A 20,671-nucleotide genomic window follows, 5' to 3' on the forward strand; every position below is an offset into this window, starting at 1 on the left:
TTATCTAGGCATCTCTGTGCCTTGTATTTTTCGGCAGTATCACTCCTCATTCATTTAAACCCCAATGAATAATCGCCTCACCAGTTTAGAGATTCTCAGTAACACAACCCTTTCATCCCAGGAACCTGTCTAATGAACCAACGTGGTTACTTGCTGCATCAGAATGCTGACTTTATGCTTCATACAGTCCAATCTCTTTGTATGGTCCCTTTCTGGAAGTCCTCTCCATTAAATAAGAGCCCGCCCTTTTGTTCTCAGTGTCATCCACAAACCCGGATGAATATTGCACTCAGCTCCCTCCTTCAGTCTATCAGTATAGAGTGTAAATAACTGATGCCATCGGACTGATAGCTGTGGTATTCCAGTCGATACACCTTTATCATGAAGATCCATTAATCCTGACTCTCTGATTTCTATGTGTTAACCAATCATCATCCCAAGTTAATACATTATCCATCATCCTACGAGCTTCTGTCTTGTGTAAGAACTTTTGTTTTGTAATACCTTGTGGAAAATCTCTGGAAAGCCTGGTGTCTACTAGATCCCCTTTATCAAGTCTGCGTGTTACATTCTCAGGCATCTCCAGAAATACTTTGCATGATTTTACAGGGTAACGTATAATTTCCCTTTCACAAAACCACTCTGACCCTGTGTGAAGCTTTTCTGAATGTCCATGCTGGCCAGGTTTTCCAAATTAAGCTTGTCCCATATGCTTTCATTTGTCCCATAGACCTCTAAATGTTTCCCATTCATAGGTTTGTACAAATGAGTTTTAAATGTTGTAGCTCTACTGGCATCTACTACTCTTCCTCTGGCAGCTCATCCCATACCCACACCACGCAATGGTATAAAAACGTAGCCCCTTCGTCCATTTTAAATCTTCCCCTTTCACCTTCAACTTCTGCCTACTATGGCTGAACTCACCCATCCCGTGGAAAATATCTTGACTATTCACCCTATCCATACCTCTCATGATTTTAGAAACTTCTATAATGTCAGTCCGCAACCTTCTACACTTCACCTGATACAGAACAAGCATTTAAAGATAAATACTGCAAATTTGAAACTATATTAAACATAACGGGTAAACAATACTCAGCCCAAACTTCATACGGTGATTTGTTTTTCTCCGTGTTACAATGCTTAGGCAGCATGAAATGCTTACTAGTGCCAATAAGAAGTCAAGCACCTGAAATCCTTTGTCTAAAGGGGGTGATGATCTCGACAGTGAAAACGTATTTATGGCCAGATCTATATAATGCCACAGAGTCAACATTTTCCCTCCTGGCCTCCCTATGACATTGTGTGGTCGTGCCTTCTTTATCTTGCACTCGTATAGACAATCCCTTTCCCCCATTCACACCTTAATTTAAACCAATTTTATATAATCCTCTCGTTCACCACTGCAAAAATCCCGCTTATCTTTGCCACTCCCTCTTCCCCTTGTCACCCATCCCCCATCTCTGGCAAAGGATTAAAAAGCCCAGTTTCCAATCCTTTTCAGTCCTGAAGAAGTATCACACTGGGCTTGAAATGCTCACGCTGTTTTTCTGTCTCTGCAGATGCTGACAGACCTGCTGAGTTTCTCCAGAAATGAATAGGCACAGAACAAATCTTCACTAAACAAATAACTATGGATATTGGAAATAAAAATACAAACATTTCTGGAGACACTGGGAGCTTGTAGAGGATCACTGGATCTGAAATGTTAACTCTGCATTCATTCCAGAAGATGTTGCAACATTTTCAGCAATTTCTGATTTTGGACAATTTCCAAAGAAGTACGTCAAAGATGCTCAAACATCCTGTTCAACATGGAGTACACTGGGACCTGAACAATAATGCATGGTGCACAAGTTCCTTGACTCTGAAACTACATAGGTCTGGTATCACTGACGCTGCAGAGCTCTTAATCATGGTCAGGGAGAAAAATAGAGGGAAACACATTTACTTCAAATACAGAAGTTGACATTGTGGAAAAAGAAACGATTTAGATTATTGCTTTAAATGGATTGAGTCAAAGTAACAAATTAGAGGCATGACACCAGGGAGAGGCCCTCAGCAGAATGAGAATATGAAAATTGAAGTGTTACTGCATCAGAAACCAGGTAGGTCACAGAATACAGGGCTGATGGGTGAAAGGGTCTCGGTGTGAACTGGGGGACAGTCAGTAGAATTGAATTGTAAAGATATTGCAACTCAAACTGGGTTATCATCTGATGCTGTAGACAGCAGCAGGACAAAGAGAATTGTATTAAATTGCAATCTGTGACTTCTTCCCAAGGATAATCCATCAGACTGCCATTACCATCAAGCCGATCCATGGTTCAGTGACGAATGTGGGTGAACATGCCAGGGTCGGAATCACGTGCACCTAAACCTGATGACAACCCATTAAAGCTACCACACTTGACTGGTTGCATTCGAAACAGCAGGACTAACGTCTGATGGAGAGGGTGAAATGATCCCAAGACTAACAGATCAGATCTAAGCTCTGTCGTCCTACCAAATCCAAACATAAATGCCGATGACTACTAAACAATTTATTGGAGGAAACGACTCCACAAATATCGTCATCCTAAATACCGGAACACCCTGTACATCAGTGAAAAAGTCAAGTATGTGCTCTCTGAACTATCCTCAGCCAGACGCATTGAGTGGGTGATCCACCTCACACTCATCATGATGCCCACAGAATCACAGGTGCCAGTGTTCAAGCAATTCGCTTCGCTGCACATGACATGAAGAATCAGCTGAACACAATAGATACAACAAAGGCAGTGGATCCTGACCCCATTCCTGTAATTGATCTGAAGACTTGTGCTGCACAACATGCCCTGTCCCTGGGGAAGCAGTTTCATTCCATTTCCAACTCTGACATCTCCCTGGCCATGTGAAAAATTACTCAACGATGCCCCATTCCCTAAGAGGAGAATAATTACAATCTTACCAATTACCACCCCCTCAGTATCATCTCGTAATCAAATTATTGGGAGCTCTTTTTGACAGAACTGTCAAGCTGTACAGAAATAATCTGCTCAGTGTGGTTTGCCTTAGGTCCCCATGTGGACATGACTCCTGGCACCAGCCTCAGTATCGGAAAAGGGAACGGGAAACACCGCCCTGTTGACCCTGCAGTGACCTCCTTCCTAACATCTGAGAGCTTGTGAAACATTTACAGAGCTTTCCAACAGACTGCACAGAAACATTGTGAAATGAGTAGGCTATCCAACACATTGAGATTTCCCCATGCTAATTCATGTCCAAACATCTCCTGAATGCAGTTTTCCCCATACAATGTTCATATCGAAATTAAACATTGTGAAATATAAAATGAGAACTGCTGTAGTGCCTTCCTCCCATCAATTTTGCTCCTCCATTCAACATACAGCAGTTCTCCGAAAACACGTGTTTATTAAATACAATTTGACAGCAATGCAATTCGTGAACCGTTTTCTATAAAATGAATTCCCGTTCACTGTGACGCGGTTCCTTGCCGGGCACCAGCTGAACAGGAAAATCTAGATTTGGAATCTTCTTTCTGCAAATTGCACAGTCAATGCGTTCACCAAAACAAGAATGCAATCCGCTCTGCAAGCCTTGAAACTGAGCCGGAAACTGGGAATTGTAGTCTACATTTAGGAGGAACTTTATTTCAAACGGGTGTGGGGTGGGGATAGAATCTTGAGGAGAACTAGCATTCTGCATCACGTGGTCAGTCAGCCTCGCACGCGTTCTGGTGATGAGTGTGGTGAATGGTACACTGCTGTAGTCAGTGACTGTCGTGTGAAAGTTTTACATTTACAGCACAGTTCCATAAAAATATGTGATTTAAAGATTTATTTAGACTGTGCTAGTGTGCGTGTTAGACTAAACTTATTTTTTGGTATTTACTGATAGTTGGGGGAGGGGGTGCGGAGATGTGCCCCTTACCCTCTTTTCCCCATTGGCCCCATTATTAATATTGCACAATTATCTACAACACAGTGTTGCACAGGAACACAGCTACCGTATTATTGGAGAACCACCGGGAATGATAACTGATCTTCTATCTTCACACCATACTCCTGCTCTCTCCCTGTCCCTTTAATTTCCAGAAATCCTTATTTATATTCAGCGACTTGTCTTCTACAGCCTGATTTGGGAGAGAGGTCCCAAGGGTACCAGTCTCTGAGTGCAGATAGTTATTCTCATCACAATGCAGACTGGTCTGGCTGACCCTAATACAGTGGCCCCTTGTTTCAGACATCCCGGCCTGGGAAATTATCATCCCTGCTTTCTGTCTGTCTCATACTGTCAGGGTTTTACATATTTCAATGAGATCTCCACTCATTTTCCTAAAGCCCATGGAATACAAGTCCAGTTTCCCCAACTCTGCTCCCACAACAAGCCTGTCATCCCAGAGATACGTCTTCACTGCTCTCCCTCAATGTCAGATTTGTCCTTTACTAGGTAAGGAGGCCAAAACTGCACACAATACTGCGCAATGTTCGAGATGGGGTCCCACTAAGGCCATTACAGCTGCAGTAAATGACCCTTACTCCTGCATTCAAATCCCCCTGAAATGAAGATACACCATTTATCTGCCTGCCTGCTTTCTGCTCCTGCAATATTGCTTTCAGTGACTGGTGTACAGGGAGATCCAGATCCTTTGCAATGTTACAGCTCCCTACTTGCTAGGTCTATATACACTTATCAGCGTGCCAATGCCATTCCCAGTATTGACTTCTAGCTTCAGAACTCACTAACTTACATGGACTCAGAGGGCTGCGCAGAAATAAACAAAAATGCAGCTTAAGTTCATTTATACATCAACATTTTTCAACCAATCCCTTTTGAAATGATAGGCTGCCATTCTATTGTTCCCTTCAAAGTACACAAAATCTCATCTCTCCCATTGCTCTCCATCTACCACGTATTTGCCCAGTCATTTCACTTGTCTCAATCACCTTGGAGCTTTTTTTTACATGCCACTCATACACTCACAAGCTGACATCGTTTACTGCTGTCATCAGACGTGGGAATATTACATTTGAGCCTCTCAACCAAAGATATGATGTGTATTGGGAATTGCTGCATCCCAAATCCCGATCCTTGTTATATCCTCCAAGCCTTCCATTCAAAAACATGGTTTTAATCTTACTCACTGTTTCCTGCCAGCTCTCCCATTCTAACACCATGACCATATATTAGCCCCAGTCCCATAGGATTCGAATTCGCACAATAGGCTTGGGGCTTTATCAAAAATCTTTCTGAGATTCCAAACGTATTGCATTGATACCTTCCCCATAATTTTGCTAAAAGCCACTTTCTCAAATATGATTCCCATTTCATAAGTTACTGTTGACTTTGTCTATGCCCATTAATTTCAGTCCAATACTTTCTCTAAAACTGTGTAGTTGTTAATTTCATTCTATTCACTTTTTCTCATCAGACTAAAGTTCCCTGGAATTGTTGGGAAGCTTTATTTTTTGTTTTGTTTTCTTCTGTGAATGCAAAACTAAAGTATTTGCTCTATAGTTCTGCTATTTCCCTGTCCTCAATTATCTGGTATCAGACTGTAATAAAGCTGCACCTTTTTCTCTTAATTTTGCCATTTACATATTTTCAGAAGATATTACAAGTTCATGCATATAAAGTTTGATGAGATATTCTTCAGAAACCTATTAATTCCTAACTTAAGCTAGTCAATGATTGACCTTCCACAGCCATACTATTACAGAAGCACAAACTCTGTACCATCCGAAATACAGCACGGTCTACATTTGACCCACTTTCTGACACAAGACCCGTACCGTGAGTCGTATGGCATTTCAAGTGCACAACCATGTATTTTCTATTGGTTGTGAGGTTACCATGACAACTCACCTCTCAAGAAGTGCATTCCAGACGCCAACACACTCTGAAAAACAGTCCTCAAATCCTCACTAAACTTTAAACCCTTCACTTTAAAAGTGTCGCCATTTGACTAAAAGGAACAGCTGCTGTCTATTCACCCTGTCCATGTCCCTCGTAATCCTGTCCTTCTGAATCACGGTCCCCTCAGCCTTCTCTGCGCCAAACTAAACAACCCGAGCTTATCCAGACTCTCTCCATAGCTAACATGTTCCATCCCAGGGAACATCCTGGTGAATCTCCTCTGCACCCTCTCCAGTGCAATCACATCCTTCCTGTAATGTGGCTCCCAGAACTACACACAGTATACCATCTTGGCCTCACCTAAGTTCCGCATAGCTTTTTTAATCTATGCCTCGATGTATTAAGGCTGTGTTTACGCTCCCCTATGCTTTCTGAAAAATTTATTAATCACTCTAGTCACATTTAGGGATGTGTGAAGAAACACCCTCTGAGCTTCCTGGTGTGCTGCCATTCATTGAGTCCTCACCTGTCTGGCTCCTTCTTCCAAAGTGCATCACCTCTGACCATTCCATCTGTATCTTCCTGTACCATAGGGCCTTTCTCCTCACTGCCAACCAACCGACCAACGATTGTATCAAACACACACTTACTTATCACCAACAGACATCAACAGTGCAATTAATACTTCTATTGGTGATTTATTTCAGACATTTTGAGAGGAAGTGCATCTGTTTCGTCAGACTTAGCAATGCTCAATCCAGCTCCATGTTCAAGTACTACCTTGTTACTGATATGAATTGACTTTATGTATTTAGCTGCAGAAGGCCGAAATGATCACTTGGTATTTCTGGATCTTCCTGCATGAAGACTGATACAAAGTAACTGGTTATTTTCTTGGTCATTTCCCTGTCCCCCACAATAAGCTCTCCTCTCCCGATTACAAATTTCCACTTTTGACCTTATTTTTATTTTGTTTCCTTTGAAATATAGATCGTAGATTGATGCAGTCTTTGTGTTCCTTTTCGTTAGCATGCACGTTCTCTTTTTTTCTTTCCTTATCAATTTCATGGCCTTCCTTGTCTGGATCGTTAATTTCTGAGAATGCTCAGGTTTCCACAATATCTGGAATTCTTCTGAAGTCACTTCCTATGATTAATATGTTTTCTAATTTGTTATGTTAACCTTCATTGAGTCACTTTCCCTTTCTTTGGTGATTGTACCTGAAATAAATAACATATTTTTCAGACTTTGCAGTATTTATAAAAATCTCCTGGTCCTGACCAGATATATTCAGAAACACTGCAGAAGGATAGAGAAGACATTGCGGGTGCCTTGGTTGGTTCTTTTCCATCATCGCTGGCCAACGACTAAGGTCCTGGACAACTGGAGTGTAGCAAATGCTGAGCCCTTATTCAAGAAAGGCTAAAAGATAAACCTGGGAACTAAAGGCCAGTAAACCTAAAATCCAGTAGGCAAGTTAATTGAGAAGGTTCGGAGAGATTGGATATAGATGCATTTGGAACGACGGTATGGTTCGGAGTAAGATTAGAATGGTGCTGGAAAAGAGAACAGGTCAGGCAGCATCCGAGAAACAGGAAAATCGATGTTTTGGGCAAAAGCCCTTCATCAAATTCAGCACGGCTTTGTGCATGGGAGATCATGACTCACAAATTTGTTGGAGTTCTTTGATGAAGTGACCAGCAACGTTGAGGAGGGCAGGATAGTATACATGGCATAGATGGATTCCAGTTGGAAATGTGTTGCTGGAAAAGCGCAGCAGGTCAGGCAGCATCCAGGGAACAGGAGAATCGACGTTTCGGGCATCAGCCCTTCTTCAGGAAGGGCTTATGCCCGAAACGTCGATTCTCCTGTTCCCTGGATGCTGCCTGACCTGCTGCGCTTTTCCAGCAACACATTTCCAGCTCTGATCTCCAGCATCTGAAGACCTCACGTTCTCCTCATAGATGGATTCCAGTAAGACCTTCAATAAGCTTCCACATGGTACGCTGCTCTGGAAGGTTAGATCACATGGAATTGAGGGGGAACTGGAAAATTAGATAGAAAACTGGCTTGATGAAAGGAAGCAGAGGGCAATACTGGAAGAATGCTGGCCAGACTGGATATCTGTGACTATTGGAATGGCTCAGGGGCTAGTGCTGGGACCACTACATGTTACATATATCTCTGATTTAGATGAGAATGTACAGGCATGATTTGTAAGTATGAAGACAACACTAAAATGGGCAGCATCATGCAGAGTGAGGAAGGTTATCAGAAATTTAGAAATTATAGCAATACCTTGATCAGGTGGGGAAGTGGGGTGACAAATTGCAAATGGATATTAATATAGATCAGTGAAAGCTCTTGCATTTTGGCAAGTCAAATCAAGTTTGGAGTTTCATGGTGAACGGTTGAGTCCTAAGGACTGTAGTGGAACAGAAGGTCCTTGGAATTCAGGTGCATGGTTCTCTGAAAGATGATTCAGAGGTAGACAGGGCAGTGAAGAAAGCTTTTGGCACACTGGCCTTCATCAGTGTATATCACTGAGTATCGAAATTAGGGAGTTACGTTGCAGTTATACAGGATGCTGGTGAGGCCATACTGGTAGCGTTATGGTCAGTTTTGTTCACTGGGAGGCAAACAATGGTTGTTAGAGTCGTAGATGTTATTAAGTTGGAAAGAGTGCAGGACAAATGTACAACGATGTTGCCGTCTCAATGATCTGAGTTATAGGGAGAGGTTGGACAAGCTCGGACCTTTTACATTAGCGTGTATGAGACTGAGGGGGATCTGATATAAGTGTATAAAATCATGACAGGCACGGTCAGAGTGAATGCACTCAGTCTTTTTTTTTCCCAGGGTCGGGCAATCACAGACTAGAGGGAATCAGTTTAAGGCCAGAGGGAAAACAATGAAAGGGAACCTGAGGAAGAAAGTTTTACACAGGGAACCTCTTGCGCGTATGGAATGAGCTGCCAGCAGAAGAGGTTGAGTTGGTTACTTTCACAACCTTTAAAAGTCATTTGGCCAAATACACGGATAGGAAAGTATTACAAGGATACAGGGCAATGACAGGGAAGTGGGGTTAGCGTGGATGGACATTTTGTCGGAATGGACTATATTGGACCAAAGGGCCTGTCTCCGTGCAGCAGGACTCTATGACTCTAACAATCATTGCTTGCCTCCCACTGAATGTTATATTGCACTTTCTCAACACACTGGAGCAAACTTGACCCTCCAGCCTCCAGGCTTCCATGATGTTTAGCCAGAATGATCAAGCATTCTATATTGTATGCAGACACCGTGTAAAATCCACCTTATCAACGTCACTATTTCTTAAAAGCTGCTTCAGTCCAAGGTTATTAATTCGTCATTCTGACCACACAACACCAAATCCGAAATAACCTGCTCTCTAGTTTGCTTCACAGCATGTTCTTCAACCCACCACATATACACTTACAAAATTTATTTTACACAACATGAGCAGTCACTTAGTTAATGTAGTTCAGATGCAACTTGAGACCATCCAATAAGACTGCGATATCCACAATGCTTGCCTATCGAATTTCCAGAGCATGTGATGCTGAGATTGTCTGCAGCCGTTTGGTTTCGATATATAACATACAAATATTTGCTTCTCCTTCCCATATTGTAAGCTCTACCCAAACTGATTCTGTGGAAGCTGAGGGACAGGTCTTTGTCATTCATAGTGCTAGACTTGGACAAGTCATTTGGGGGGACTCACCTCGACGCTGAAATGATCCGAAGAAATGTCCATCAATACAGGACAAGCATCAATATCCTGCTGGAAAAGCGCAGCAGGTCAGGCAGCATCGAGGGAACAGGAGAATCGATGTTTCGGGCATAAGCCCTTCCTCAGGAATGAGGAAAGTGTGCCCAGCAGGCTAAAATAAAAGGTAGGGAGGAGGGACTTGGGGGAGGGGTGTTGGGAATGCGATAGGTGGAGGGAGGTCAAGGTGAGGGTGATAGGCCGGAGTGGGGTGGGGCGCGGAGAGGTCAGGAAGAAGATTGCAGGTTAGGAAGGTGGTGCTGAGTTCGAGGGTTGGGACTGAGACAAGGAGGGGAGAGGGGAAATGAGGAAACTGGAGAAAACTGAGTTCATCCCTTGTGGTTGGAGGATTCCGAGGCGGAAGATGAGGCGCTCTTCCTCCAACCGTCGTGTAGCTATGGTCTGGCGATGGAGGAGTCCAAGGACCTGCATGTCCTTGGTGGAGTGGGAGGGGGAGTTGAAGTGTTGAGCCACGGGGTGGTTGGTCCGGGTGTCCCAGAGGTGTTCACTGAAACGTTCCCCAAGTAGGTAGACGAGATGCTGTGGAAACCACGTCTGGGGGGAAATTGCGGTCCTTGAAGAAGGAGGCCATCTGGGTTGCACGGTTTTGGAACTGGTCCTCTTGGGAGCAGATGCAGCGCATCTCTTCGACTACCTGCTCCTCTGCCCTTGAGCCCTTCCCCTCCAACCGCCACCAGGACAGAACCCCACTGGTCCTCACCTACCACCCCACCAACTTCCATGTACAGCGTATCATCCGCCGTCATTTCCGCCACCTCCAAACGGACCCCACCACCAGGGATATATTTCCCTCCCCTCCCCTATCAGCGTTCCGAAAAGACCACTCCCTCTGTGACTCCCTGGTCAGGTCCACACCCCCCACCAACCCAACCTCCACTCCCAGCACCTTCCCCTGCAACCACAAGAAATGCAAAACTTGCGCCCACATCTCCCCCCTTACTTCCCTCCAAGGCCCCAAGGGATACTTCCATATCCGCGACAAATTCACCTGCACCTCCACTCACATCATCTATTGCATCCGCTGCACCCGATGTGGCCTCCTCTATATTGTGGAGACAGGCCGCCTACTTGCGGAACGTTTCAGAGAACACCTCTGGGACACCCGGACCAACCAACCCAACCACCCCGTGGCTCAACACTTCAACTCCCCCTTCCACTCCACCAAGGACATGCATGTCCTTGGACTCCTCCATCGCCAGACCATAGCTACACAATGGTTGGAGGAAGAGCACCTCATCTTCCGCCTAGGAACCCTCCAACCACAAGGGATGAACTCAGATTTCTCCAGTTTCCTCATTTCCCCTCCCCCCACCTTGTCTCAGTCAAATTTATAGGAAGGATGTGGAGGCATTGGAACGGGTGCAGAGGAGGTTTACCAGGATGTTGCCTGGTATGGAAGGAAAATCGTATGAGGAAAGACTGAGGCACTTGGGGCTGTTTTCACTAGAGAAAAGAAGGTTTAGGGGTGACTTGATTGAGGTGTACAAGATGATTAGGGGGTTAGATAGGGTAGACAGTATGAACCTTTTCCCGCGTATGGAGTCGGGTATTACAAGGGGGCATAGCTTTAAATTAAGGGGGGGTAGATATAGGACTGATGTTAGGGGAAGGTTCTTCACTCAGCGAGTCGTTAGTTCATGGAATGCCCTGCCAGTAACAGTGGTGGACTCTCCCTCTTTATGGGCATTTAAGAGGGCATTGGATAGGTATATGGAGGATAGTGGGTTAGTGTAGTTTAGGTGGGCTTGGATCGGCGCAACATCGAGGGCCCAAGGGCCTGTACTGCGCTGTATTCTTCTATGTTCTATGTTCTATAAATCCCTTGAACTCAGCACCGCCTTACTAACCTGCAATCTTCTTCCTGACCTCTCCGCCCCCACCCCACTCCGGCCTATCACCCTCACCTTGACCTCCTTCCACCTATTGCATTTCCAACGCCCCTCTCCCAAGTCCCTCCTCCCTACCTTTTACCTTAGCCTGCTCGACACACTTCCCTCATTCCTGAAGAAGGGCTTATGCCGGAAACATCGATTCTCCTGTTCATTGGATGCTGCCTGACCTGCTGCGCTTTTCCAGCAACACATTTTCAGCTCTGATCTCCAGCATCTGCAGTCCTCACTTTCTCCTCGAAGCATCAATATCCTCCCCACTCTGTCAGGATAAAGGTCACCATATTCTCTCTGCTCCCTCACACTCACTGTGTATCTGTTATAGCACCTAACCCCAGACAATCCTCATGCTCTATCTCCAAATAAGGCTCAGGCACTACCACTCTCACTATTTAATGTAGCAACTTCCTTCCCACACTTCCTCTGTCACCTACGCAATACACCCCATACTAGTAATGGTATGGATTCAAAATTGTTGACTGACTCATTCGGATACCTCAAAATTCCCCCCAGCCACACCTCCACCAGCAATAACAGCAGGGCCACCCACTCCTGCCCTCACTCTCTCACTCCCTTTCTCCCATTCCAAGAGAAACAGCCTGGAATAGGACAGAAATGGCCAAGCCGGTTGCTGGAGTTCCCAATATCCATTCCCTCACCCGCCTATTCCCCGCCATGTGGGGAGGACCCTAGTACAAGATGGAGTGGACTGGGATGCCTCGCATGGAATGTCTGAAACATCTATGTCCCACCAACCGATTAAGGAGCAGTGCTCAGTGAAAGACAATTCTCACTTTAAACCCACTGGAAGTTCCATCGATAGTCCTTTCACTTCCCCCAAAAAAACACAGATACCTCACTGCACAGAGATGCAGACACAGAAATACACAGAATTATTGGTAAACACCCCAATATACGAACAAACACAATACATACAAGGGCATAGGCATGCACACACAGACATATAGAGTCACACACAAATAGACACAAACACAGAGAGAAATACACAGGCTGATACACAGAAAGACAGACGTAGACACACAAATACACAGATGACAAGCAGATGTATACACATACGCACACACAGATACAAACACTAGTGTCATTAAGACACAAATAAATAAGTTTTTGATTGATAAGGAGATCAATGATCCCCGGGGGAGGCAGGAGAATGAGGTTGAGGAACATATAAGAAATTATTGAATGGCATATCAGACTCTATTGGTCGAATAGCCTCATTCTGCTCCTTTTTTCATGCTCATGTGGTGATATGCTATCAGGTATTCTCTTCCCGAGACAGCAGCAGAGGCTGGGTTTGATACATATTTGATTGGTCAGGGTCAGTGGCAATGTGGGACAGGTTTGGAGTCTGGAATGATTTATGTTTTTTCCTAATTAGTCTGTCTTATGTCTGAAAAGAGGTGGTGATTTGTTGTTCAGTTAACACAGTTTTACAATAACAGGTCCCACAATGAAATAAGGATGTCCCTTTCACTTTAGTGTTGTGTCCCTGTGGTGTCCTCATCCTCAGGGTGCAGTGAACACTCGGTTTATGAATATATTCAAGGCTGAGCGCGACTGATCTTTGCTGGACAGGAGAGTCAATGTTTATTAGGAACAGACAGGAGACGGATGGTCAGGCACACTTTGATCAGCCATGTGCATCATGAATGGTGCAGTCAAATAGCCCTGCTGCCCCTATGCCATGTTTTGTTCCTCAATCCACCCTCGATGCTGTTTCAGAGTTATAATGCTGTCCCTACCCCGTGTTGTTCCCTCAATCCACCCTCGAGGCTGTTACAGAGATATACCGCTGTTCCTACCCCATGTGCAGTTGCTCAATCCACCCCTCGAGGCTGTTAGAGAGACATACTGCTGTCCTTACCCCTTGTTGTTCCCTCAATCCACCCTCGAGTCTGTTACAGGGATACACTGCTGTTCCTACCCCATGTGTAGTTGCTCAATCCACCCCTCGAGACAGTTACATTGTAGAATCGTTACAATGAGATAGGACGACACCATTCTGCCCCTCTAAGGAATTACACAGGAACATAGAATGAAGTAATTCAGCTTGTTTAGTATATGACACAGCCCAGGAGGTGGCCATTAAACCTGCCTGAATGGATACACAGGAACAGGGAAGCTGTGGCTAACAGGAAATCGAGAATAGAGACAAATGTTTATTTTCAGGCTGCAAAGGGGTAACTGATGGAGTGCCTCAGGGATCACTGTGGGGTCATCAATGATCAACAATCTGTATCAAAGATCTGGCGGAAGGGGAGGGAATGGCTTGGAGCTCAATTAGCTCGTATAACAAAATGGTCATTCAATGTGTCATCAAATGGATGGAGTGAGTCTGCAATGTGATACAGTCAGAAAGAGTTAGTGAGCAAACCTTCAGCAGAAATAACATAAGGTAAGTTGTCTATTTTGGCATGAAGGATAAAACAATGGTAAACAATTTAAATGGAGAGCGATTGCACAACTTAGTGATACAGGCGGTTTCCATGTTCCGGGGACATGAATCATATGATGTCAATCCGCTGATGCAGAATGTGATTTGGAAGGTAAGTGGAATGATGTTGTTTTTGGCACAAGGTATCAGGTTTAATCGCAGGGATGTTTTACTGCATCTGTACAGGGCATTGCTGAGACTACACCTGATGCGCTGTGTGAAGTTTTGATCCCCTCATCTAAAATAAAAGGATATAATTCTTTTGGAAGATTTTCAAAGAGGTTTCCCTTTACTCATTCCTGGAATGCCGGCCTTTTATTATGGGGGATTAACAGTTTCGATCTGAGCTGAGAAATTGTATTGAACTATCCATGACTTTCTGAAAAGGGTATCAACTGGATGCATATTATCTCCTGTCAGGGAGACTAAAGCTAGAGAATAAACTTTAAGGAAAAGATGTATTGATATTAACACACATACTATGAAGACACCGACGACTATTTACAAATTACCCAGACACATGTAAGCATGTCAACATAGAGAGGGATAAAAATGTTCCCTGCCTGAGAAGCAGCAGCCAATTGATCTCTCTCTCTTACTTTGTTCCGCCCGATAGCAAAGTGTGAGACCAGAAAATCCCTGAATTATCTGTACCACTTGAGAAGGATTCCTGGTAAGGATTCAATGGAATCTCTCCACTTCCTGAAACAAAGGGAATTCAGCCAAATCCAACTGTTCCAGAAAGAAATCCAACTACCAGTAGCTTGTCTGAGAAGAATAATTTCAAAGCAGAATAACGTTTGGGTCACTCTATCATTTTACCATTTGTTATGAGTTCAATTTGCTGTGTCTTATATTTTTTTAGAAATTGACCTACTCTGAGACCTATATCACTGGCCACCTCTCTAAGCTGGTTGCATTTAAGATTGGTGTAACCAGTGGAGGAGTGGGACTCGAAAGAGAAACAGTGACCCTCCAACATTGGTTGGAACACAAATGAGAAATTTTCAAAGGGCTGTTCAAGTGGGAATTCCCTTCCCCAGAAGTTTGTGGTGTCTAGATGTCTGCATTTATTCAAAGTTGTTTTTGGTGACAGTTGACAGGCACCGGGACCACCTACTTATTTGAGCTGAATGGGAATCAGGTGTAAACTTCCACTTGTCTGGATCTTTCAGAGCACAAAGAAAGATGTTTGTGGTTGGTGGCCAATAATCCTTTCAAGTTAGCCTCCTCAGCACAAACACCTTCAGCTGTTCCATCAATGTCTTTCCCCATCATAAGATCTGAAGTTGGGATGATGACTGAAGATTACACAATATTCAGAATATTTTGTCCCCGACCACAAGAAGAGGGACAACCCATTTAATCCTCCTGCGTGTTCCACAGGAAGAGAAGGGTCAGTACATCGAGCTGTTAAACAAGAACAGGCAGAGGCCAATCAAACACTTTAATCTCATCCATGAGACAACGAGGAGGCTATTCAGCCCCACGAGATAGTTATGCAGTAACAGGCGGGTGTCAGTGATATGCCAACATGACAAACCAATGAAACCGAGACTGCACTGATAGAGGACTCCATGATGTTAATCATGGTTCCATTGTTTGTAGAACGTGTGCTACGTTAACACGATTTGCTGGCAGTGAGGAGGAAAGTCGACTGTTTTGTGTCAAGTCTCAAGGAGGCATATTCCATCTCCGAGAAGACACACCCATGTTCTCCATGGAGGTCAGAAGCTGCAGGGAAGAGTTAACTCTTTTATAATGAAGGTATTGCGGCTGCTGTCAGGATGATAGATAACATGACGTTCATTGCAGGATCACGCACCAATTGGACTGTATTAATGTTGGGAGATTTTATTCAAAAGCCTGGTCCCCCACCCCTCACTCTCTCTCTCTCTGTCTCAATTGAAATAGGGAGTGGGGGTGGTTGGATCGATCATTCTTAAAGGCTCTTAAACTATCGATAATCATGTAACCCAAGTGAAAAAAAGTCATGGAATTTATCACCGTAACAGTGTCTGTTTTGAGCATCATGAGTGATTGTCCATCCCCCTTAAGGTTCAATGCAATCACCTCTTATTCTCTCACTGAGCTTCATTCACTGCTCATGGTGACATCATGCCAGGGATTAGTCTGGTGAAATGTGAGAGAAAGTCAATCTACAGTACCTCAAATCTGCCTCAACAATACTTTTAGGGATGATCGTAATAATTCCCTTCTCTCACGTAGACATCGGTTTCTTTTCTGTGCCACAAAACACCATTCCTTCTCTATGCCCTATGACTGACATGGAATTTGTAAGTTCATTACAGCTGTATGACAGCATCAATAAAGGTAGTACCAGAGATGTCTATGGAGATGTGCATCACTCTCGGTGAGTATTTCAATGAGATTGAATACACCCAAAATAGGGGATGATCACCTACCTGAATGGAAGTAAGCTGTATGAATACGAGAAACAAACGAAGGGAGCTATCTTTACTTCTGGTGTTCTCTCACAGGATGTGTGCAGCCCTGGTCAGGGTAGCATGTTATGCCGATCTTGAACTGAGTGGCAGGTTCAGCTGTTCCACAGGACAGTAAAGAGTAAAACGCATAGCTATGGGCTTGTAGTGTAACAATGCAGGATAAATTCTCCTGCTTAATTAAAACCAGCAACAGAGAATAGATTTACCCCATGCAGTAATCTGTGATAATTCTAGATTCAAAATCTATTAAAAGTAAAAATTAACAACTTTATTTCTTAAAGTCTATCAGGGAATAATAAACGAACGACTATTTACAACTTCTTCCTCTAACCTGTCTTTGACCTTCCCCCTCCACAATACTAGCCCGATAAGACTCCTAATTAAGATTTACAAAACAAGACTTCTTATCTCAAAACCAGGAAGCTTTCGGTTCTTCTCCATATTCCTGTCTTCTTTTCTTCTTGTGAATTCTGCTTCACTAATTACTCATCAATAAAAGTACCTTTAGGAGAGCGATTCTTCAGGCAGTCTTTACCTGCTGGTAGCTTGGCAGTTCTACTCTGAACTGTTCAATTTTTCACAGTCTTGTACCCCAAACCGTCGGATTGTGTCATTGGCTTTTAAGATTGTCAATATATTAAATTCAAACTTGATTGGAGGTGGGTACTTTCGGATAGAATTTAAACTGTTTGGCTGAATAGATTTTTGTCTCGAGACAATGAGCTAAACGAGTTGTTACATTATATCTATTTTTCCGAACACTTGGTGCTGTCAGGTGGCTATTGCTGGCTTTTAATTCTCATCAAGGTACAGTACACCCACATGTTCATCATCAACGTCACACGGAAACCTGACTAGGGAAGCATGACACACATTGACTTCACAAAAGGACTTGAGTCAAGCAGATGGGTTTTTAATAATAAATCATAATGGTTACTTTTAAATTCCACCGATTTCCTTCATGTTATAACAACAGACTATTATAATTCTGTGGCTCTCGATTATGAGTCAATGGATTGACCAACATAAACTGTTTTCCCATATGTGCAGAGAACAAGTTAAACATCCTCAAGAGCAGTTATTGAGTGACAGACAAGCGGTTCGAAAGAACTTGAAACTGTTGCATCCGGATTGAAAAAAGGCACAAATATAATTGGTTGAAATATTAGAGAAGTGGTGAGGCAAGTTGCTATTTCACCAAGAGTTATGATAGGGATCTGGGAGTCACACATGGAAACAGATTACAGGCAGAAACTCTCAAACCATTATACAAAGGTGCCTGGATCTGCACCTGAAGGCCTATAGTCTCCGGGAGACAGAACTAGGGCTTTTAGAAAACGTAACTTCTAGTCCAATGTAGACAGTGATCTTCTCTATACTGTGCTATTTTCTGAAGCTTTCAAAGGTTACCAATATCTGACAGGATCAATACATAGGGATGAGGGGAGAGGGCCGGAAGGAGCAGTGTGTTCATTGATTAGCATCACAATAATACTGCTCCCATTCTTTATAAACGACGCTACTTTATTGTGTTGGACTTTTTTGTCCTTACTGTACAAATGGGAAAACCTTTGATCATCCAGTTCTGAGTCGTGGTCCCACTGCAGCCACATCTCCATAATGACAGATACCTGACCTGGTTCGTACTATTTAAAGCTACCATTTCATTGGCCTTTTTGAATCGGTCATAACGAATTCAGGGATGTCAGCAAGCGCAGAGCACAGGATGACTGTAGGGTCCAGAGGCGGTTACAGAGGTAGGAAGGTGTGTAAGGGCTGGGAGATACTACAGGGATATGGGTTGTTCTAGAGGTGGAAGGAGATTGCAAAGACAAGAATAGTTTTAAGTTTTAGTTGAAGTTAAAATGGAGCTGGACCAGCCAGATAAATATTCTGGCTACAAGAGCATGTAGAGAGAAACCCTCCCTGAAACCTGATAAAAATATTACCTGAACAATTTATCACATGATATAGCTCTCCCTGTCTCTGCACCAGAAATAAACATTCTGTCCACTGTGCCTATAAACGGCCAGTCTCTGGAACATCCTTCATATTCCATGACCCTTCCCACTTCTGTAAACCAACTGGTATTTACAAACACTCCTATTTGTGCCCTATGAAGCTCTCTGCTTCAAAATCCTCTTCCCCCTTATGGAGATGATCACACACAAATGACGAACAAATTTTTGGAAAGCGGTGAGAGATTAGTAAGAGACATTGTGGGTGGAGGACGTTGAGATCGAGAGTTCACAGAAAACAGAAAAGAAAGCTTGCACTGGTCCTGCAGGAGATTGATAACAGGAGGGTCTACTGAAAGGGACATGACTTTCCTTGGATAATTTTACAGAGACACTGGAGGAGCTTTCAGAGACGATGAGATTTGTAGGTGTTAATGAACGTTACAGATACGTGGAGTGTTTTTATAGTGATTCGAATGGGGTCAGTCAGGTAAACCTCATTAATACATGTTCCTTGATTGGGACTGTGAACCTGGTTCAATCAGGGAATCCTGGCTGACATAAATAAACAGGAGCAGGGGTGGCACGGTGGCACAGTGGTTAGCACTGCTGCCTCACAGCGCCAGAGACCTGGGTTCAATTCCCGCCTCAGGCGACTCTCTGTGTGGAGTTTGCACATTCTCCCCGTGTCTGCGTGGGTTTCCTCCGGGTGCTCCGGTTTCCTCCCACAATCCAAAAATGTGCGGGTCAGGTGAATTGGCCATGCTAAATTGCCCGTAGCCTTAGGTGAAGGGGTAAATGTAGGAGAACGGGTCTGGGTGGGTTACGCTTCGGCGGGTCGGTGTGGACTCGTTGGGCCGAAGGGCCTGTTTCAAAAAAAAAATAAACAGGAGCACCAGGGGCTCTGTTCACTATAGGAGCCGGCTCTGAGCTAACGTGGGTCACTGCCATGTGTCGTGCATGTAGAAACAAAAGGTGATTTGGTGACGGGATACTGGCCTCTGAGGAGTTATTTCAGTTTTAACATCTGGTAGATCATACAGAGAGATCGAGGGCTGGGGTGTGTCCACAGATCAGGATGGATTTGGAATCTGGAGGTTGCAGAGACAGTGAGCTGTGTTGGGGCAAAAGGTGGTTACAGAATCGGGAGCATTATCGGGACTGGAGGATGGTACACAGCTGGTTAGGCATTGGAGTCAGTTACACAACACGGAAAATTGTAGGGACTGGAGCAAAGAAAGGAGATGGGCGGGGTTGTCAGTGCTGGAGGAAGTTGGAGATATAATGATCACTGTAGTGGCTGGAGTTTATGGAGATCCTGCAATCTGTCAGGGCAGGAGGCAGTTAGTAACATTGATTGGATTAGAGGAGATTGTACAGATTAGGTTTCTATGGATCATAGTAGTTGCAGAGAAGGGGAGAGCTGTAAAGATTTGATAAGTTTTTCTACAGAGAAAAGATTATCGAGGCTGGAGGAGACACCAGAGAAAGAAGGTTTATATGGCCTGTGTGAATTACAGGGATCAGGAGGGCTACATTGGCTGATGGAGGTTAGAATATATCATACAGGATCGACGAGGTTACAAAAACAGGATTTTTTGGATTTGGAGGACTCTCAAGACATCACACTGAATGACACAGATGCCTTATGACACAGAAGGGGGTTATTTGGCCGATCGTGGTTACAACAGCTCTTCAACTGAGCTCTCTGCTGAGTAATGATCTCCTCTTTCCCTCACATTGGTACACATTTATTTTGTATCAAAAATCATCCAAACTCCTCCTGAATGTTTCAGTCAAACATTTAGCGACAATGGATCTAAGTGTATCCGAACTACTTGCGGAGATCTTTTTCCAGGTATAAATCCTCTTTCTAGTTTCGAACCAGCCTTACTCCATCTTTTTATAAGCTCACTATGAGGCTCCCGCAGAGGATTCAGGGACAGCTCGGTTTTGGCTCTCAGTTTTCCCATAATTCCCGTCCCCCCGCTCTACTATCTTCCTCTGAACCTTCAGCATTCCTCCTGGTCCCCAATCATATTCTCGATCTGATACCAATTCTATTGTTATTCTCCATCACCATCCTCCCTTTCCCATTTGAGGGACAATTCCTCAAATGGACCCAAGCCACCTCCTCTTTGAAGGGAGCCCATTTTTCTGACCAACTTGGTGTTCCAGTCAAACCTTCCCAGCTTCATTCTTTCCCCATTAAAGGTTGCTCTGAGTCAACT

This window comes from Chiloscyllium plagiosum, unplaced genomic scaffold, assembly GCF_037043375.1.
Source record: "Chiloscyllium plagiosum isolate Xiang-an unplaced genomic scaffold, Cpla_swu_hap1 HiC_scaffold_46, whole genome shotgun sequence".
NCBI lineage: Eukaryota > Metazoa > Chordata > Chondrichthyes > Orectolobiformes > Hemiscylliidae > Chiloscyllium > Chiloscyllium plagiosum.